Genomic DNA, 20232 nt, shown 5'->3' with positions numbered 1-20232 from the left:
GACAAGGGGAACGGGTTGCGCACAAAGAACATTGTCCAGAACGGGTTTAGAGGCCCTGGGGGATGTGCAGGGACATCTGCGGCTCACATGTCCTTCTTCAGACGACCCCTCTTCTTCTTGGGGGGGGGGGGGGATCCTCAGGTGCAGGCCTCTGCGGTGCAGGGGACTCTCCGCCAGAGTCCTCCTCCCTCCCTGTGGCACTGGCTGATGGTGTGGCAACAGATGTTGTGGCCACACAGGGAGGTGTGGGCATGTTTGTGGTGATCTGGCGGAAGCATTGGAGTATGTCTCAATGCACCGCAGTAAGGGCATCCCACTTTGCCTCCATGCGGGCATGGTGAGCAGCCTGCTCCTGTTGTATGTCCTTGAGGATCCCCACTACCTGGCCAAATCCTCCGGTGCTATTCTGGTACGCATCTATGATGCGTGCCAGTTGGGGCTCATCATGCAGTCCAGACCCCTCTTCAAGGTGCGCCCTCTGCCTCCCACCCCTCCCAGCACCCCTATCCACACGGACAGGACCAGCGGCGGCATGCACAGGTGACACTGGGACCCCTTGGGTGGTGTTGCTGGTGGTGTTGGCTGCAGCTTCCAGGGGGTCCTGTGTCCCTGTGCTGTGGGTGTTCTGTGGCCTTGGTCTGTCCGTGTTGGTGGGGGTGCCCTGTCTGTTTCCAGATGCTGGAGGTGTGGGTACAGGGGGTGCAGATGTTGGTGCTGCTGGTGGTACATGATGACTCACACCAGAGGTGCCAGGTTGTTCTTCGTCATCCGAAGAGGACAGATACAGAGTCAAACCAGAGAGCTGAGTGTCCACCAGAGTCTGAGACTGGGAATCCTCTTCATTTGTTGCTGTGTCCCCAGCACCACCTGTGTTTGGAAGAGACCCACAATGTAAGTTATGTTTCTACAGGCATCAATGGTTCACAAACATGACATTTTCTACTGTACGAACGGATGCCTGCCTGTGCACTGCTTTGTTCCAGCTTGTCACGGACAGAGATTGATATTGTTGTTGCACATTGCCCAGCCAAAATGAAACATTTCAATGTGCATGTCGAAGTGTGTGCATGCCCAGCTCATGGATAGATTTATCTGTACATGACCATTACTACTCAAGGGCCATCACGTTGCTGACACAGGTGTGTCATCCCTGTACACATGTGAGATTTAACAAGGACATACGTCTTATTCCACTGCAGATATGTTGTACTATGTGGGCATGTGTGGTAGCAGAGTTTGCTAGTCTTTGTGTGCCACATTGGTGTATTGGTATGACCTGGTCACAGTCCGGTATGCCTGTGATCTCTTTGGAGGAAGTGTTTTTTTCCAGTTTTCCTAGTTCCCATCTCATTTTATACAAGTGATGATGTCACCATCGTTAATGAGTCTGGTGCTGAGTTTTGTACGTGCATATGTGATTTGACTTGTGAATGTTCCCCATGGTGACATGGATTGGGCAATGTAGCACTCTGGCTTTTCAATGCTCATGACAGTGAGGGCCGGTGCTGTGTGTGTTGCAGTTTGGCTGCTGTGAGTAGCATGTCTCCTCCAATGCTGTCCAGGTTTGACCTTGTATCTACAGTGTCTATGTCAGTGAGTGGTGTGTTGTGTGAAGGATGCCTATGTTTCAGCACGATGTAGGAGTGGGATGCAGCTCACAACAGCACTGAGTGTGAATGCGAACATGCTATGGTGTCGGCTATATTGGTGTGTCCATTCCATTCACTGTCAGATGTCCCCTGTCAATGATGTATATGTGAGTTCCTGTGTGTTTTGTGTAATGTACTATTTATGGGTCTCCACATTTGTCATCTGCAAGAATTGAATTGAATTGAATTGAAAGGACATTTATAGAGCGCATGGCTACCCTAGAGCATCCCAGCGCTAAAGCAACTCCCAGAGCAAGTAGGCGAAATTACGGAAACAGAAAAGTTTTTAAACATTTGCGAAACAGAATGTAATTGGATTCAGATCGAATGGACAATGGTAGGCCATTCCAAAGCTTCGCAGCATTGTAGCCAAAGCACCGTCCTCCGCTACGCATTCGTTTTACAATGGGTACTAGGGCCAGATGTTTATTTTCTGATCTCAAGGATCTAGCTGGACAATAAGACTGAATAAGAGATCGGACAACTGGGGGGCCCTTGTTAGAAAGTGCCTTGTGGGCAATACACAAGGCTTTAAAATGGATCCTTTGGGGAACCGGCAACCAGTGAAGTAATGCCAGAGAAGGTTTGGCAGACATCTATCTAGCAGAATTGGTGAGCAGTCGCGCTGCACAGTTCTGAATGACTTGAAGTCTGTTAATGGCCACCAAAGGAGCTCCCAGATACAGGACATTCGCATAGTCCAGGCGCGACAGAATGAGCGCCTGGACTACTGTTCTTCTGACAGTGAGTGGGAGAAAATGGAGAATCTTCCTTAACATTCTGAGCAATCCAAAGCAGCTAGCGGCTACCTTACTCGCTTGCTTCTTAAAGTTCAGATCATGGTCTATCCAAACTCCCAAACTCTTAACTTCTGTTTTTGGAATCGGGGGGGGGGCAAGACAGTTAGGCCAGAAGGGAGCTATAGAGGATGGGGAGCAATTTCCAAAAAAACATGAGTTCCGTCTTGTCCCCATTAAGTTTTAGGTAAGAAGCATCCATCCATTTTGACACTTCTTGCAGACACAGCATGAGATTAGGAGCAGACTTATTTTCTTGGCTGAGTGATACCACTAACTGGGTATCGTCTGCGTAAGTAATAATCTGAATTCCATGGGGAATTACCAGTTCGGCAAGGGGACTCATGTACACATTGAATAGAGTGGGGCTCAGGGACGAGCCCTGAGGGACCCCACAGCCAAGAAGTAATGGTTCTGAAGCGACATTTCCATCGAAGGCCACAAATGAGCGGTCCTCAAGATAGGACTGTAGCCACTTTAATGCCATATCAGTAATTCCAAGGCTTTTAAGTCTTTGGATTAAAAGCTGATGGTTCACGGTATTGAAGGCTGCACTGAGATCAAGCAGAATCAATGCAGCACAGCCTCCATTATCCGTGATCCTTCTTAAACTTTCCGTCACAACTAGCAAAGCTGTTTCCATACTTTGTTGGGCTCTAAAACCTGTCTGAGTTTGATGGAAGCAGTTGTTAGTTTCCAAGAAGGACGAGATCGTAGTATTGACATATTTTTCTGCCAGTTTGCCAATGCCCGGCAGTAGTGAGGTAGGACGATAATTAGACAGTATCTCAGGATCCAGATTGGGTTTCTTTAATAAGGCTCTGACCATAGCTTGTTTCCATAAGAGGGGAACAGAGCCTGATTCTAGGGAGGTATTTATTACTTCAAGAACAGTTGGGGCAATGGTTTCAAAAACTCGGTTTAAAATCGTAGGGGGGGGCAACATCTGACGGAGCTCCAGATTTAACCTGGTTGAAAATGTTCTGGAGAATAGTTAGATTTATAAGGGGAATAGTCTCTAGTTGATTAATAGCAGCGCGTACGGGGGGTATTACCTGTGATTCTAAGCCCGCAGGAAATGCTTGATAAATAGCCTGGATTTTTTCATTGAAGAATTTAGCAATTAAATTACAGTGTTGGAGACTATCCTTTTTCAATGCTAGGGGGAGCGGGAGGGATAAAAAGAGATTTGGCGATTTTAAAAATTTCACGGGGGCTATTTTCAGCTAAAAGAATTTTTTTTCGTAGAAAGCAGATTTTGCTAATTTTATTTCATCTTTATAGCTTCTGATTGCGATTCTATAGTCCTCCTTCCTATCAGCTGTCGGAGATTTCCTCCAGCGACGTTCTAGCTGCTTGGAGCTTTGTCTAAGGGTGCTTAACTTAGGTGTGTACCATAAATTATGGTGACCCCCCTCTTTTCTTATGAATACATTTTTGTGGTAATACCATATCCAATGAAGATTGTAACCAGTTATTAAGTTGGTCGTTAGCAGTTGCTGGATTAGAGTCTCGTATAGGGACAGTTTCTTCTAGATGCTTCGACCAAGAATCATATGACAATTTTGCCCAAGATCGTACTGACCTGGTACTTTTTTTTACCCATAAATCAGCTCCTTGAATTGTCCATGAGAAGCGGATCAGAAAATGGTCCGACCAAGGAAGAGGAATCGGATCAGCCACCGTTAGATTAGAGATGTTAGAAAAATGGAGTCAAGAGTATGTCCTTTATTATGAGTAGGGTTATTACTCAATTGTTTTAGGTCCAGTACTCTGAGACCTTCAGTCATCTCTACTACTAATGGGAGATAAACCTCCTCTAGGTGGAGATTAAAATCTCCAAGAAGCGTAAAATTCGGGAGCAAGCTAGCCAGGTTTACAATATTGTCATGAAGATGTTTACAAAAATTGCCTGCCGGGCTGGGGGGACATACCTCCCCTGCCCGGCCAGGGGGCACCCCTGGACACTGCATCCCTAGACAATGATTTAGAACATATGGTTGCAATGGCTGTATGTGCGACCGGGTTATGTGTGGCCAGTGCATATGTGTGATAGTCAGCCACATCATTTCTCAGGTCCAGTGTCAGACATCTTGTCAGTCCCTTCCCACTCTCTGTGAGACGAGCATGGTTCAGTGTGAGCTTGCTGGGCCATGTGGATGGCTGGGGATTTTCTGTGACTGCAAATCCCATCATGCTCTTGGCTACACCCCCCTTCCCAGCATGCCCATACTTCCTTCCTCTTCACTCTGCTTCCCTGTGAGGGGGTGTGACAGCAATGGCAAGATGGCTGACTGTGAAGTCCTGGTGTTTGTTGGTGCCCAGTTCACAGAATGGCCTTGTGCTCCCCACAACAGAGCCCAGTGTCAGACATCTTGTCAGTCCCTTCTCACTCCCTGTGAGGCGAGTATGGTTCAGTGTGAGCTTGCTGGGCCATGTGGGTGGCTGGGGATTGTCTGTGACTGCAACCCCCATCATGCTCTTGGCTACACCCCCCTTCCCAGCATGCCCATACTTCCTTCCTCTTGACTCTGCTTCCCTGTGAGGGAGTGTGACAGCAATGGCAAGATGGCTGACTGTGAATTCCTGGTGTTTGTTGGTGCCCAGTTCCCAGCATGGCCGTGTGCTCCCCACAACAGAGCCCAGTGTCAGACATCTTGTCAGTCCCTTCCCACTCCCTGTGAGTTGGGCATGGTTCAGTGTGAGCTTGCTGGGTCATGTGGGTGGCTGGGGATTGTCTGTGACTGCAACTCCCATCAGGCTCCTGGCTACACCCCCCTTCCCAGCATGCCCATACTTCCTTCCTCTTGACTCTGCTTCCCTGTGAGGGAGTGTGACAGCAATGGCAAGATGGCTGACTGTGAAATCCTGGTTTTTGTTTGGCTACAAGTCCAAAGAGAGCCCCTGTGCTTCACACAGCAGCACCCAGTACGGTGTATCTTTTGCTGATATTTTGCTGAGTTGTGGGTCAATGCATTCTACCCGGTGAGTTGTGTGGAGTTTGTGTTGAGGGGTGGGGATGTCTCCACATGCTGGTAAGTATGGTCAGAGCTGTCAGTCCTCCTTCCCACCCGGCCAGACATCCCACCATGAAACGTGCTTCCATTGGAGGGTGTGCAACTTGTTTTTCAGGATGTCAGTCAGTGGTGGCCTGCTTTTGATTTGCACACAACCCCTACCAGGGCCTTGTGCTCCCCACAACAGGACCCAGTGTCAGCCATCTTGTCAGTCATTTTCCACTCCCTGTGATGTGGGCATGTTTCAGAGAGGTCTTGAGGGGGAGCATTATCTGTGACTACAAACCCCATCATGCTTTTGGATACACTCACTTTACCTGCATACCCACCATTCCTTCCTGTCAGTCAGCTGCACTGTGAGGTAGTGTGTTTGTGGTGGCAAACTGTCTGACAGCGTTTATTTGGCTTTGTGCCACTGCCTTGCTCTATTTGTTGTTAGGTTTGTACATGTCATGATACAGTTCCAAGTCACTGTGTTTGTCTGACTAGCATACACATCTTGGGATGATTATCTATTGGTTACTGTGGCTTTGCGAACGGTGCATGGTTTCACTGTCCCCTTGCAACACAATATTGAGTATGTTGTTTGTGTACTCACCAGGCTCTGGTATGTCTGTTAGACCATGGATGCTCTCTGGTGGTAGGATGTCCCGCACCTTCTCCTCCCAGGTCCTAAAGTAGACTGGTTTGGCAGGAGGGCCACCGCTAGTGCGCTGACTCAAGGCGAGATCTTTCTCGATGAGTTTCTTGACCCTCCTGCGCACGTCATACCACCTGTTCTGTATATCGTCCTTTGTGCGCAACGTTGGTGCTTGTGTGTTCACCTTGTCCACAATCCTCACCCACATCTTGGTTTCCTGTGACATGGGGGTCCTTTGGACCAATGTACCAAACAAATGTGGCTCTACTCCGATGATCTCGTCTACCAGCACTTCTAACTCATCATCTGTGAACTTTGGATTCTTCTTTGGGGGCAAGGTGATGGGTGGTGGTGGTGAGTGATGTGTGTCTGAGGGTGCAAGTGAGGGTGGGTTAGTGTTGGTTTAGCTAGCTGTATGTGTGAGTGCTTTTGGTGAGGTGCTAATGGTGTGTGAGTTGTGTGATGGGTGAGTTGTGAGTGTGTCTGTGGTTGCTGTGTGATGGTGTTTGCTGCTGGCTGTGTCTCCTATTTGCAAAGGATCATGGTAGTGATTGATGTCCTTTATATAGGTGCAGTTGTGGGTGTGTCTTTGTCCCAGGTTTTTTTTGGGATATTTATTGGCTTTGTCATTGCTTGTTTGGTCCTTTTTTTGTCTTTTTCCTTTGGGTTTTCTAGGCATGAAGGAGATGTTCTTCTGACCGAGACGGACGCTGATGTTGGCTCATGTGCCCTTCTCCGCCTCGTTCACACTGACTTTCTTCTGTGTTTCATACGCGTCGGTCGCGGAGATCTCTATTACTTGTGGGGCCTGTTTTCTGTGCGTGTCGGTCATGGGGCTTGGGCTCCGTGCGAGTCGGTCTGGGTTTACACGCATTGCATCGTACTGCGCGGATCGGACATCGCGGGTACGTGTCGGTCGGGTTCATTCCGGGTTCGTGTCGGTCGGTGCAACTCGCGTTGGTTTTCCTGCCGGATTACTATTTTCCCTACGGCTCGGTCGTACGGCTTGTATTCCGTACGTGTCGGTTGTAATTCGCACGCATTGCATCGTACTGCACGGGTCGTACGGCGCCGGTCCGTGTCGGCTGGTCTCCGGTCCAGGTCCGTGTCGGTCGGAATCGGCCCCTAACTAGAAATACTTTTTAACAAATTCATTTATAATAAATATTCCCACTCCAATGTAAACCAATTTAAAGAAAGTGTTGGACACTAAAGAGGTGACATTTGCTATTCCCACCCCAATCTAAACCATTTTAGGCCACATTTACTATTCTCACTTCCGCTAAACCATTTTGGGGAGGATGTTGGACACTAAAGTGTCAACATTTACTATTCCAACCACAATCTAATCCATTTGGGGAAGGTGTTGACACTGAAGGGGTCACATTTACTATTCCTACTCCAATCTAAACAATTTTGAGGAAGGTGTTGGACACTAAAGGAGTCATATTTACTATTCCGACTCAAATCTACGCCATATTTTAGGGAAGATGTTGAACACTGAAGAGTTTACATACACAAACAATACTCCATAATCACACATATTTTGTTTCTTGTCAAAAATAAAATAAAAAGTATTTAGAAGAGGCGCCACAAACTGAAAACCTATATATTTAAAATGAAACATTAATGCATAAAATAATGTGCTAACCGTTATTTAAAAAATAAAATATTCTTATTATCATTTATCAATATTCCTAAATTTTGAAACATAACATTAAAATATAAATACATCATAAAAAGGGAAAAATCATTGGATATATAAAAACATATAAAACATATTTAAAATGATATAATAAATATAAATGATACTATATGTAAATTAATAAATATTAGAATATATACTCCCAAAAACAGAACTATAAATTTGTGTTTATAAAATGTAATAAATAAACGTATAACATATCAATACATAAATTAATCTTAATTAATGCACCGTGAATAATACATATTTATTCTATTTTCATAATTTAAATAGACATACTTTTGCGTCTTTTTTTTTAAAAAAAGGAACAAATTATTAACAGACACTATAATTTTCAACATTAAAAAATGTTATCACATTTGCCAGAGGAACTTAATAGCAATACATTAATTAAATTCAACATATGTAATAAAATACATTTAGAAAGTGTTTACATTATTCAATTTAAATGTACTTTATTATTGAATTCAATTCAAGAATTCTTTATTTCGGCCATTGTGGCCATAAAATCACAAGCAAACAGTACGGCACAGTTCATACATTTAAATTTTCCAAAGGTAAAGTACATGTGCATTGCAATATCAAAGAATTCCCCCCAAAAAGTTTTAACATCTAATAAATACATAAAAATACACATTTGTGACATTTAAAAAGGGTGAGGTTGGTAGCAATTTATTAACAGACACTATAATTTTCAACATTTAAAAAAATATATCAAATTTCCCAGAAGAACTTAATAGCAATACATTAATTAAATTAAAAATATGTAATAAAATACATTTAGAAAGTGTTTGCATTATTCAATTTAATGCACATTATTTTTCAATTCAATTCAAGATTTTTTTATTTTGGCCATTGTGACCATAAAAGCACAAGTAAAACGTACCGCACAGTTCATACATTTAAATTTTCCAAAGGTAAAGTGCATGTGCAGTGCAATATCAACGAATTCCGAATAAAAGTTTTAAAATGTAATAAATACATAAAAATATACATTTGTGACATTTAAAAAGGGTGAGGTTGGTAGCAATTTATAATCACAGAAATGGGGTGAAATAATCGAATTAGGCAAGGCCAAATTTTAAAATGGCTCAGCGTACACACCACATAGAGAATAAATATCGAGAGACTGAATACACAATAGGCATGCTAGTGTCATATTTTAGTATCCTATAGGCCTCCGCACAGTGATATGTTCCGAGGTTTCTACATACCTGTAGTACTCATCGGTGTCTAGCCTTCTTGTATGCCGGGCAGAAAAATTATACGTGTTGGTCAGTCTCTGAAATGTTATTGCAGACCAGACAACCCTGAGTCAGAGTCCCCCTCCCCCCCCCACCCCGCCAGCTGTTTGGAAAGGCACAAAAAGGCATTACTAAATTGTAGATAAAGTTTTTTAGCAAGGGGGGCTGGATGACATCAAGAGCAGGTTCTAGCCTGTATTGCTCTTTAACCTCTAGGAAGGATGCAGTCAGTATGCCAGTCGCGGTGTTCCTCTTTATCTGAGTAAGTTTAAATTTCCTAAAGATCTTTGACTGGGTCTTTCTGGATATTGTCATGCAGCTTCTTTCAGTGTTAGCCCATAGGTTGCCCATCCCCATAGAGTTTTTGATGTAAGCCAGCCATGGGATTTTACTAGCTCCCTGTAAGTTTAACACTTTCTTCAGCTCTTCTCTAAAAGCCACTAATTCTGGGATACTCCATAAACGTTGCCAATGTAAGAGGGGTCTGAGGGCAACTTCCTCAGCAATTGGGCCAACCCCAAGATATATTCAAAGTGGTGTAAGTGGCCTGGCAAAGGAATTCTTATTCTTGGATAGGGGGTCGGATGGCCCCAGATTTCTGCCCGGTACAATGCCGGCCCCCTTGCTTGGCTTTATAAATTTCCATCACCGGTCCAACCATTTTATGAGTACACTTCCTGAACATCTTTGCTACCCCCCCCCCCTGTTGTCTGGGCCAACTTTAGGCTAGCCTTCTTTATTTGTGTGCTTCACTCCATTTTCTCAGTAAGTGTTAATCCTAAATATTCGAAGATGATCACTTTCTCTAGTGGTTTCCTGTCTAGCTGAGGGCTTGGTCATGTGGTGTTTCCTGCATCAAAAGCCATGTATTCAGTTTTCTGTGAATTTATCTCTAAACCCCTACTTTTGCAGAATGAATGAAAGATATCTAGGGCCCTCTGTATTCCCATAGGGGACTTAGATAGTAAGAGGGAAACGTCAGCGAACATCAAGGCGGGAACCTTGAGGTTCACCAACATAGCAGCATCTATGTCCCTCCCAGCAATCAGGGTCTCCACTAGGCCGTTAATAAATAAGCAGAAAAGGATCGGGGCCAACACTCACCCTTGTCATACCCCTCTATCTATGGAAATGGGGTCAGTGAGCTCACCATTTTTCCCGTGCCTGATTTGGGTGTAATTACATTCATAGAGCCGTTTCAGCTAGTGGCAGAGGTAGGGAGCAGCCCATAAATTTAGTAGAATGGACCACAGTTTGTCCCTGAGGACCAGGTCAAATGCCGATTTTAGGTCCACAAAGATCAAATAAAGCCTGCCACCCTCCAGAAGCACTGTCTTCTAGTACAATAGTTGCAGCCTAAGAATTTGATCTATTGTGGATATTCTGGCTCTAAAACCTGCCTGGTAGGGGCTAAGTATAGAATACTCCTCCATCCAGCTCTCTAATCGACCCAACAGCACTCGTCCGTATATATTCTGGGTGACATCTATGAGGCTGATTGGGTGATAGTTAGCGGGAAGGAGTGGGGAGCCCTTTTTATCAATTGGAATAATTTCCGCCCCCAGCCAGGTCGTGGGAATCGGCATTCCCTGCAAGATAGCATTAAACAGGGTCCATAAATATGGGGCCCAAATGTTAGGCTGATTACGGAAGAGGTCGCCTGGGATCTTGTTTAGTCCTGGTGCCTTAGAGGGCGTTACCCTACTAAGGACATACATTATCTCTTTTAAAGAAATTATTGGAGCATCAAAAAAGGGTGACTGAGAGAGGGGGCACTTATTTATGGCCTGTCCTTCTACATCCTCTACCCTTGCATTTAGGGGTTCAAAGTGGGCCTTCCAAACTTCGACACCCAGGTTTGGTTCTATTGCCAGTTTACCCTCTGTGCAGCCAGTATTTACTAAATTCTTCATGTCCCTGGAGCATAATGCACTTTTCAGGCTTTCCCATTTATCTCCTTCTATTGTTTCTTTGCCACATTAATTATGTTTTTGTGGGCTATCCGCTTGTCTTTTATTAAAGGTCTGTCTTTGGATCTGATAGCTAAAACTAGTGCTTGCTTGGCCTTACGGCAATCGCCATTGTACCAAGGGTGACCCGGGGACTCCTTTTCCCTAGATTTTGTAATGGGGAAAAAAATATTTGCCAAATCAGATACTAGACCTTGGTGGTTGTTCGCAATTTCAAGTAAGTTAGTGGTAGAGACAGTAATTTTAGTAAGTTGATTTGCAGCTTCGAGATATTGGATGACAGTTTGGTAAAGGGAGGCTAGCTTTTCCTGAGATTTACAAAGTGCCCCCCATTTAACTCTCCTTCTGCGACTAGATAAAGTTAACCTAGGGCCGGTTGGGGGTTGGCCTGTGTGAACATCCCTGGGGCAAGGCGGTACCATCTCGAGAATCAAGGCATTGTGGTCACTGTCATATCGAGGTACAACCTTGAAATTGATCACCCGGTGCCAAGATTTGGTGCCCACCAAGATATAGTCTAGAATGGAAGACCTTCCCGCTCTTTTGTAAGTATGATTCACCGGGGAATCAGATTTTGTACGCCCATTGCAGGCCCTAAGGGAGTGATTCAATGTGAGAGTGTTCATTTGGAGTACCAGTGGAGTCCAGGCCCGGGTTGCCGGGGCATTCGGCTCTGGAATGGCCCAATACTGGTCCTCCTAACTGATGTCACCCGCAATTAGGTCTTTCAGGGGTTCAAACTAACAATTAAAGTCGCCGGCAAGAACCACCAGAGTGTTATCAGGAATGGTATGCAGAAAAGTTGTCAATTCCTCGAGGGTTGTCGACTCCTGGCCATGGCTAACCGGGCGGGAATAGACATTGATTACAGTTATTATAGTCTTGGCGGGGAAGCTCAGAATAACGCTCAGTATATCTCGAGAGGAGGCCTCAACCTGTTTTGCCATGCATCCCAGGTGCACGGCAATCCAGATACAACGTCCCCCTGTGGGTCTTCCCCTTCCCCCACTTGTAGCTGCTAGGAAAAGGTTGCATAGCCTAGTCTGTGGGTGACCTCCCTAGCCCAGGTTTCCTGGAACATGCAAATGTCATTTTCTTGAATGAAAGCTCCCCACTCTGGATTTTCTAGTTTGGAGGTGAGGCCCGCAATGTTCCAGGATAGGACAAGGAACTTGGGTGTGTCGTTTGATGGCTGTTTTGGGTTAGTGGGTTCCTCTGTGATCCGCCTAGGTCCATTCCCAGTAGTGGGACAGTCGGCTCTGGGGGGTGTGGTTTCTATAGTCACCCGCTGATGGCCTGTGGGTGTCTGAGGGGGCCTCAATAATGTGTCTATTGCAGTACAATTGGTAAAGGACCCTTCCACTCCCTCGCTTTGAGCTCTTCCCTCTCCAACAAACCTCTTGATGACCCGATCTGCTTTCTGTCTAGAAATAACAGGACTCTTGCACAACTTCCTCCATTCAGGGAGATCCCACCAATAATCCCTCTGTGAATTTAATTTTCATTTTCAGTGGCTGTGCTAGTTTTAGTCAGTCTACTGCTTCTAGGGATGCAAATCTATTTGCAAGTGGGAGATTAAAAAACAGTGGGCTTGATTGGTCCTGCGTCAAAATGATATTTTGCTGGTACTGGTGCCTAGATCCTGCCACACAGATTGCCCGCAAACTATTTACTTTATTATTGTTTCCAAAGTTTCTATAAATAAAATAACTATTTGAATATTTACAATAAAATGCCAATGTTTTTAATTAATTTAATATACCAATATACTAAAATTAATTATTAGATATGTTTATACATGTTAATAAGTTTAACACATTTATTAATTTTATAATATTACTTTGCATATCATTAAAAAATAAACAATACATTTAAATTAGAATATTCACCTTTTAAAAATCTCCCAACACTTACCCCTAAAATCCCAGCATCCCCCTACAAAAAATGCATATATATTAATTTTACACAATAATACATTTGAATTACAAAAAAAAGAAATTCAAAAGTAATACATTATCTTACTAAGCACACAAATTGAAACCATTACTAAACTCATAAAATCAAGCACACTACAATAAAATACATACAAAATAACACAAACGATATTGTATACAACAATATTTTCACAACGATATTCTCACCTTCGATATTCCTGTCCACAATAGTTTAACAACTGGACCCTGTATTCCAGATTATAATTTGTATTCCCCATTCCAGTTGAAACAACTTGCAATAGCCGTTATCGCATGGGGAGACAACAAGGAGTTCGTGACAGGGCCCTTGATGTTTACAAGTGAGGAATAAAACCAAACTCAAAACATTTCATTCCTGGAAGCATTGCCATATGTATCAGCATACAGACACTTTTGTGAAGCACAAAGGCAGTGATAGATAAGGTTTTCTTCAACTAAACCTAAGGAGGATGCCATAAGTCCACAAAACATTCATACATCGAAGGAAAATAAAAGCTTAATGCCTACTATATAAAGCATTAGACATTATACCATATTGAACATGCTGTAAATTAACATGGGAGTTTGGGCACTGTACTTCACTTATTCACCTCATGTCTCTCGAACAGGCACCAACTTTTCCAGATGGGTCCTCCAAGATCCCGCATTATGAATGTATGTTATATATGGTATTTCTATAGCGATAACATGGCCAAAAGGCAGTGGAGTGCTGTACAGATTAAAAGATAAGCATTCAGTCAAGAGCGACAGAAGTGATAGTTGGGTTGAAGACGTTTAATGTAATGTGATGTAGTGTTCTTTAAAGACATGAGTCTTTGACTCTTTTCTTAATTGAAGCATCTTTGTGGTGCTCCTTATGGTTACTAGGATGTTGTTCCAGATCCTAAGTGAATAGATGGAAAAGGCCTACTGACTTGTATTTACCTTTTTATACTTTTTAGTATGTAGTCTGATTGGTCCTGGCTGCAGTTGCGCTGAAAACCTTCAGGAATGGTTAGCTTGTCTGCAAAAAAGGGGGGTGCTGTTTGTGATGGCTGGTAAGGGGAGCCAATGAAGTTCCAGCAGGATGAGAGTCATGCGATCATATTTGTTCAGGTCCTAGATGAGATGTACTGTTGTGTCAAGGATGTCCTTAAGAGGTTGGCATTGTGGATTCTCGAATACTATGGAGATTGTTGCTACCACCATCCAGATGCTAGACATGAGGCTTGAAAAGCGGTTCTGAAGTTGCTTTCTGGAAGGAACAGTTTCACTTTCTTGGTGCCGGGCCATTTTTTGGCAATGTGTTTCTTGAGGGAGATAGGTGTCTAGGGTGAACCAAAATGCCTTGGCATTTGGTGAAAGTTGGAATTTGAAGTCATTGAGTTTCATGTCATTCAGATATTGGGGATAGACAGTGACCTTCAGAGTACCACAGGTATTTAGCCTCTCCTCATTAACTTGAACATCTACAAGGACATTAGGGGCCTGATTACGAGTTTGGCAGTGCGACGCCGGTTCCACCCAGGTGCCGCACTGCCAAACCCATGGTCCGGCTGCCCGCCAGATTACGAGTGTTTCTCTTGTCTGGCGGGCTTTTTTATGTTCCCACAGCGGTGGCTCAGAAAATGGGCACCACAATGAAACACCAAAAATGGTTCCTGCACGGCATGGACCATAAAGTTCATGCCATGCAGGAACTGCGGTGGATGTACACTCAGGGGCACATGATGTGCCCCTCTGCATGCACCCCATGGCCCAGAGGCAGGGCCCTCTTTGTTTCATCTCTGCCATGGTTTTCATGGAGAAGGATCCACCATGAAAACCATGGGGGAGAGGAATCTTGTAATATGCTGTCTCTACACCACCACACCACCACCAGAGTACGGTGGTTCCTTTACAGCTGCAGCTGTTCCATGGCGATCCAACCGCCCCAATTGTAATAGGGCTGTCAGAAGACTGCCACCTCCGCGCCCTCGCGTTTGGCAGTCAGGGGACCGCCAGACTCGTATTCGAGCCCTAAATGTGTTCTAAACACATCATCTGAAAGTGATTTTGAAATTTTCTTCAAAAACAATTTTGTGACAAAATATTTGAGTCTCTTGTGTCATACCGTTCTTCATAAACAGTGATGTAAATATATTGTGTATCACACTGTTGCATCTTCAGTTATATTCTACAAATGTTTCCTACATCTAATATTCATTCTTGTATGTATACATCATACCATATTGTGAGACATTACAAATTATAATTAGTTTTTACATGAGTTATATATTTTCATGCAAAGTATAAATATGCGTCTTTATGAGAAATTATTTGCCTCTTTTCACTTCTTTTGCAGTAGCTTTGGGTGAAACTTTGAAACCTTGAAACCTAAATCCATCTGTTCTGTATTAATCTGTCAAAGTCAGTCCTTACTCATACCTCTTCTTTTGTTTTCCAGGCTATGTGATTGCATCACTGATTAGTTAGTCATGACAATCTAAAAAAATGAAAGGAATGCAGGCGTTTCATTTGCACATATTTAATGTACAGCTTGAGAAGATTTTCTTGTGGGATATTCTTTTTCACCCGCAAGGTACACAATTTGCATGCTTTAAAAATTAAATACCGATCGCTTGCCCAAACATACTCCTCGCCACAAAAACATCCTCCACGCCTTAATTAGTCAGCAAGAATCTTTACATCAAAGAAGCAAGGCCCAAACATCTCCAAAGCAAGGGCAGTTCGAGGAAGTGAGGCATTTAACCAGATTACTTCTTGTGGGTGTGTTTGATTGGTGGCATAGCTCAGGCGCTAATCCAGGAGGCAATGCCACATTGCTTGACTTGGTGCCAACGTGGCTTAGTTCCAACAGTATGTGCAGTAAAGTACAGAGTAAGTACATATCATCAAACGTATGTTGTGGCAACTGTAAAAGTAAGGGTATCAGCCGCCCTCTTTATTTTTTGGGCAAAATTGAGTTCTCATCTATTACTCACATTTTAGCTGTGGATCACAAAGGTTTTTATTGGATAATGTTTGTCTCTTACTGAACTCCACTCCCTTTGGCTCTGGGCATACTTTGTTGTAGCAGTTTGTCACCAGATTGTGATGTGCTTTGTTTGTGTTGGTCTAATTGCTGGTGCTTTGTCAGTCTGTGGGAGATTGTAATGAGCTAAGTGGACTTGATAGGGTAAATACCCTCACAGTGGCATTGGGGTTAACATCATAGATGACTCAAGCTTCACTCCCACCCATCTATTTGATGTCACTCAGAACCCCTCAGGGAAAGACATTCTCCTAATCCACTGCTGCATATATATATATATATATATATATATATATATATATATATATATATATATATATATATATATATATATATATATATATATATATATATATATATATATATATATATATATATATATATTCACTGAAAAAACATAAGTTTTAGGTACGTTATAGTTAGAAATTAGCATTTAAAAAACCTTTGAAATTCACTGAAAAAACCATAGGTTTCCGGTACGTTATAGTTAGTTGGACATTTCACTCATACAAAACCATAGAAATTCCGACGTTATAGTTAGTTGAGCTAACTATAACTCGCGCCCCCGCAATGCACTGCTGATGACGTCACATATTACATCATTCATGACATGGTCAGTGACCACTTCCCCATATTTTCAACGACCAGCCAAATCTGCAATGCAATCCAAAAAGCAGGCAATAAGCCGAGTTAGCAGTAAGAAATTAACATCAACCTTTAACTGGTGTAAGGAGGTCGACTATCTACAGCGTGAATTGGACCCAACTCACAGCCACATCTAAAGACCAACACGTGATACAGCTACTGATCATGCAGCTCCGACACCCAACAAGGCCACAACACCCACTGCCACCACCACCAGGATCTCCCCCCCGGACCACCCCCCCTACTACCACCGAGGCAGCGCAAAACAGGACAACGGACCTTCCCAAAACGCCATGGCCCCTCAGCCGCACAATAGCTGAATGTTGGGAGATGTGGGAACCAAGTATGTGTGAAGGAGGCAAGTCACCCTTCAATAATAATGCACACAATAGCAAGTGTAGCAGTGATGTGCTGGACAGACCTCACTATGCAAAGCACAAACCTCTCCATGTGGACATATACTACTGATACTTGCAGTGTTGTGCACAGTGGAGGTAACCATGTTACCTCAGGCAATGGGGAAGATCTCAGTCATGTAGCTGTGTTGTCCCCCCCTGGAAGCGTAAGCGGAGTGGGCTGGTCAAACGTATGGCACTCCAGCGTAGGAGTATGAATAAATAGGCTGGGGCTCTGGGCGTGGTTCACTTGTGGGAAGGCCAAAGAGTCTGCCAGAGTGGCGGCCCTCACCCTGCTACGTGGCTGCCGCCATGACCAAGGGCCTCCTCGACACAGGCCTCCTGCGAACCCAGCGGCACAGCACCGCAGACTTATGTCTGTACAGACTGCTGCCTTCGATCTACACTGCGGACAGCAGGGCTCACAATTCAGATGCAGTGGCGATTGCAGATGACGCAGTCCAGTAGGCAAGACACATTGCTGCCACTGCGGCCCGCCCGGAACACACATGATCGCAGGCTGCGTACACGCTGAGCACCAAAGGTACCACTAACTCAGTGCACCATAAGTCATCGCAAGGAAGAGTGAACAGTTTTATGTCAGCAGTGAGGCATACTATCGCTCGAAAATCGAATTGAGGCAGAATTCAATAGACAAAAGACATTGGTCCGAGTGCGGCCCCCCCGGACCAGGCATCATCGCAGGGTACGTACACGCTCAGCGCCAAAGGTACTTCTAACTCACTGCACCACAAGTCATCGCGACGTGGCCTTAGTGAGGCAGAATTCAACGCAAGCCGCCACATATGGTGCCACTGACCCTGTTCAACACAAGACGGTGACACGTGGTGCCTCTAACCCTGTTCAACACAAGACGCGACACGTGGTGCCACTAACCCTGTTCAACACAAGCTGCGACACGTGGTGCCACTAACCCTATTCAACAGAAGCCGTAGACACGTGGTGCCACTAAACCTGTTCAACACAAGCCGATCCCACGTGTGGAACTGTGTCCTGAGACCTGAATGGCAGTGACCCCAAGTCCGTGGCAGCGACCACAGCATCAGACTCCCTTTGATCAGTTAGGCATATTTCCATATGCAAGGCCGGCGACACATGGTGCCACTAACCCTGTACAACACAAGGCGCGACATGTGGTGCCACTAACCCTGTTCAACACAAGCTGATCCCACATGTGAACTGTGTCCTGAGTCCTGAATGGCAGTGACCCCAACTTCGTGGCAGCGACCACAACACCAGACTACCTTTGATCAGTTAGGCATATTTCCATATGCAAGGCCGGCGACACGTGGTGCCACTAACGCTGTTCAACACAATCCGGCGACACGTGGTGCCACTAACCCTGTTCAACACAAGCCAATCCCACATGTAGAACTGTATCCTGAGTCCTGAATGGCAGTGACCCCAACTTCGTGGCAGTGACCACAGCACCAGACTCCCTTTGTTCAGCCAGACATATTTCCATATGCAAGGCCGGTGACATGTAGTGCCACTAGCCCTGTTCAACACAAGCCGGCAACACATGGTGCCACTAACCCTGTTCAACACAAGCTGATCCCACATGTGGAACTGTGTCCTGAGTCCTGAATGGCTGTGACCCCAACTTCATGGCAGCAGCCATAGCACCAGACACCCTTCAGTTTTTTTTATTGTTGTCTCGCAGAAACAGAGCTCCGGTATATTAATTTGCCCCCAAGACCTTTCTTTTATATTTTCACTCGATGTGAGAAGGCGCGCTTTCTGGACCAAGACCTTTCTCCTTGCCAAATTTGGCGTAATTCTGTTCAGCAGTTTGACCTGTAGCCTTGTCTAAACTTTCCCATGGAAAATCCATTGAGAAAACATGTTTTCACCCCCCCCCCCCACATAGACACCTGTTGCAGGCGTACTCGCTGTTGATGTGCAGGTCAGGTCAGTGGTCTAGTTGTCAACATGTCTCGGCCACTCCCCGAGGGCAGGTTTGCACTCACACCACACCCATCCGGCACATGTGTCACAGGCCATGTGACCACGCAAATATAATGGATCGACAATGTCACACCCTTTACTGCCGGGGGTGACTGGATGGCGGATGCTCCACGGGTCTCAATCAGAAAGAGTCCATGAAAAGTTGCACAGAGGGTTAGTCGCACCCTGAGCTGTATGGGCCTACTATAACGTGGCGCGGACTTGAGTTCCACAGGGTTAGTGCCACCCGAAGCTGATGTGGTCGTCAGGGGCCTACCACCACGTGGCACAGACTTGAGTTGAACAGGATTAGTGCCACCCAAAGCTAATGTGGCCGTCAGGGGCCTACCACCACGTGGCGCGGACTTGAGTTGCACAGGGTTAGTCGCACCCTAAGTTGTATGGCCGTCAGCGGCTTACCACCACGTGGCGCTGACTTGCGTTGCACAGAGTTAGCGGCACTAAAAGCTGATGTGGTCTCCGCTATTGATGACTCAGGACTCAGCGACATGTGTGAGATCTGCCGGGCCGCGGAGCTTTGACGGGCACGTGGTGTGCCCACTGGTAGACACTCCGGTGGCAGCAGGTAATTATTTGGTCATGGATGTGCAGGGGCGGCAGTATCTCTCTCTCTTTCTCTCTCTTTCTCTCTCTCTCTCTCTCTCTCTCTCTCTCTCTCTCTCTCTCTCTCTCTCTCTCTCGCTCTCTCATTTCCCTCTCTTCACTCTCTCACTCTCTTCCTTCCTTTCCTTCTCTTTCTCTATCTCCCTTCTCCCTTTCTAACTCCCTTTCTTTCCTTCTCTCTCTTTTTCTCGCTGGCTTTTTTTTCCTTCTCTGTGTCACTCCTTTGATATGCGCATTACACACGTCCTTATTTTGTGCTTTATTTTCCAGGCTGTGTCGTGTCGTCGACATTCATAGTCCCGACAGGAGTCTTCCGCCTTGTTGTTTTATGTTCAGTTTGTTAAATTTAGCTTATCGTAATCAGGCCCCTTCAGCTTATCCTTTATATAAACGTTTATGAAAAAATAAGGGTTGGGAAAAAAATAAATCAATAAAGTTTTTGGTTGTTACTTAAGTGCTGTGTGACTCTTTCTCTTTCTCATTCTTATTACTGTTATTTCGTGGTGTCCACCATGGTGTTAAATTTTGGTGCAGTTATCACGGGAATACTGGTGATGTCTGCAGTTTGCACCAGCTTTTGAATAGTGTGTTA

The sequence above is a fragment of the Triturus cristatus genome, chromosome 2_1 (genome assembly GCF_964204655.1).
Source record: "Triturus cristatus chromosome 2_1, aTriCri1.1, whole genome shotgun sequence".
NCBI lineage: Eukaryota > Metazoa > Chordata > Amphibia > Caudata > Salamandridae > Triturus > Triturus cristatus.
Note: the sequence above shows the minus strand (reverse complement) of the source record.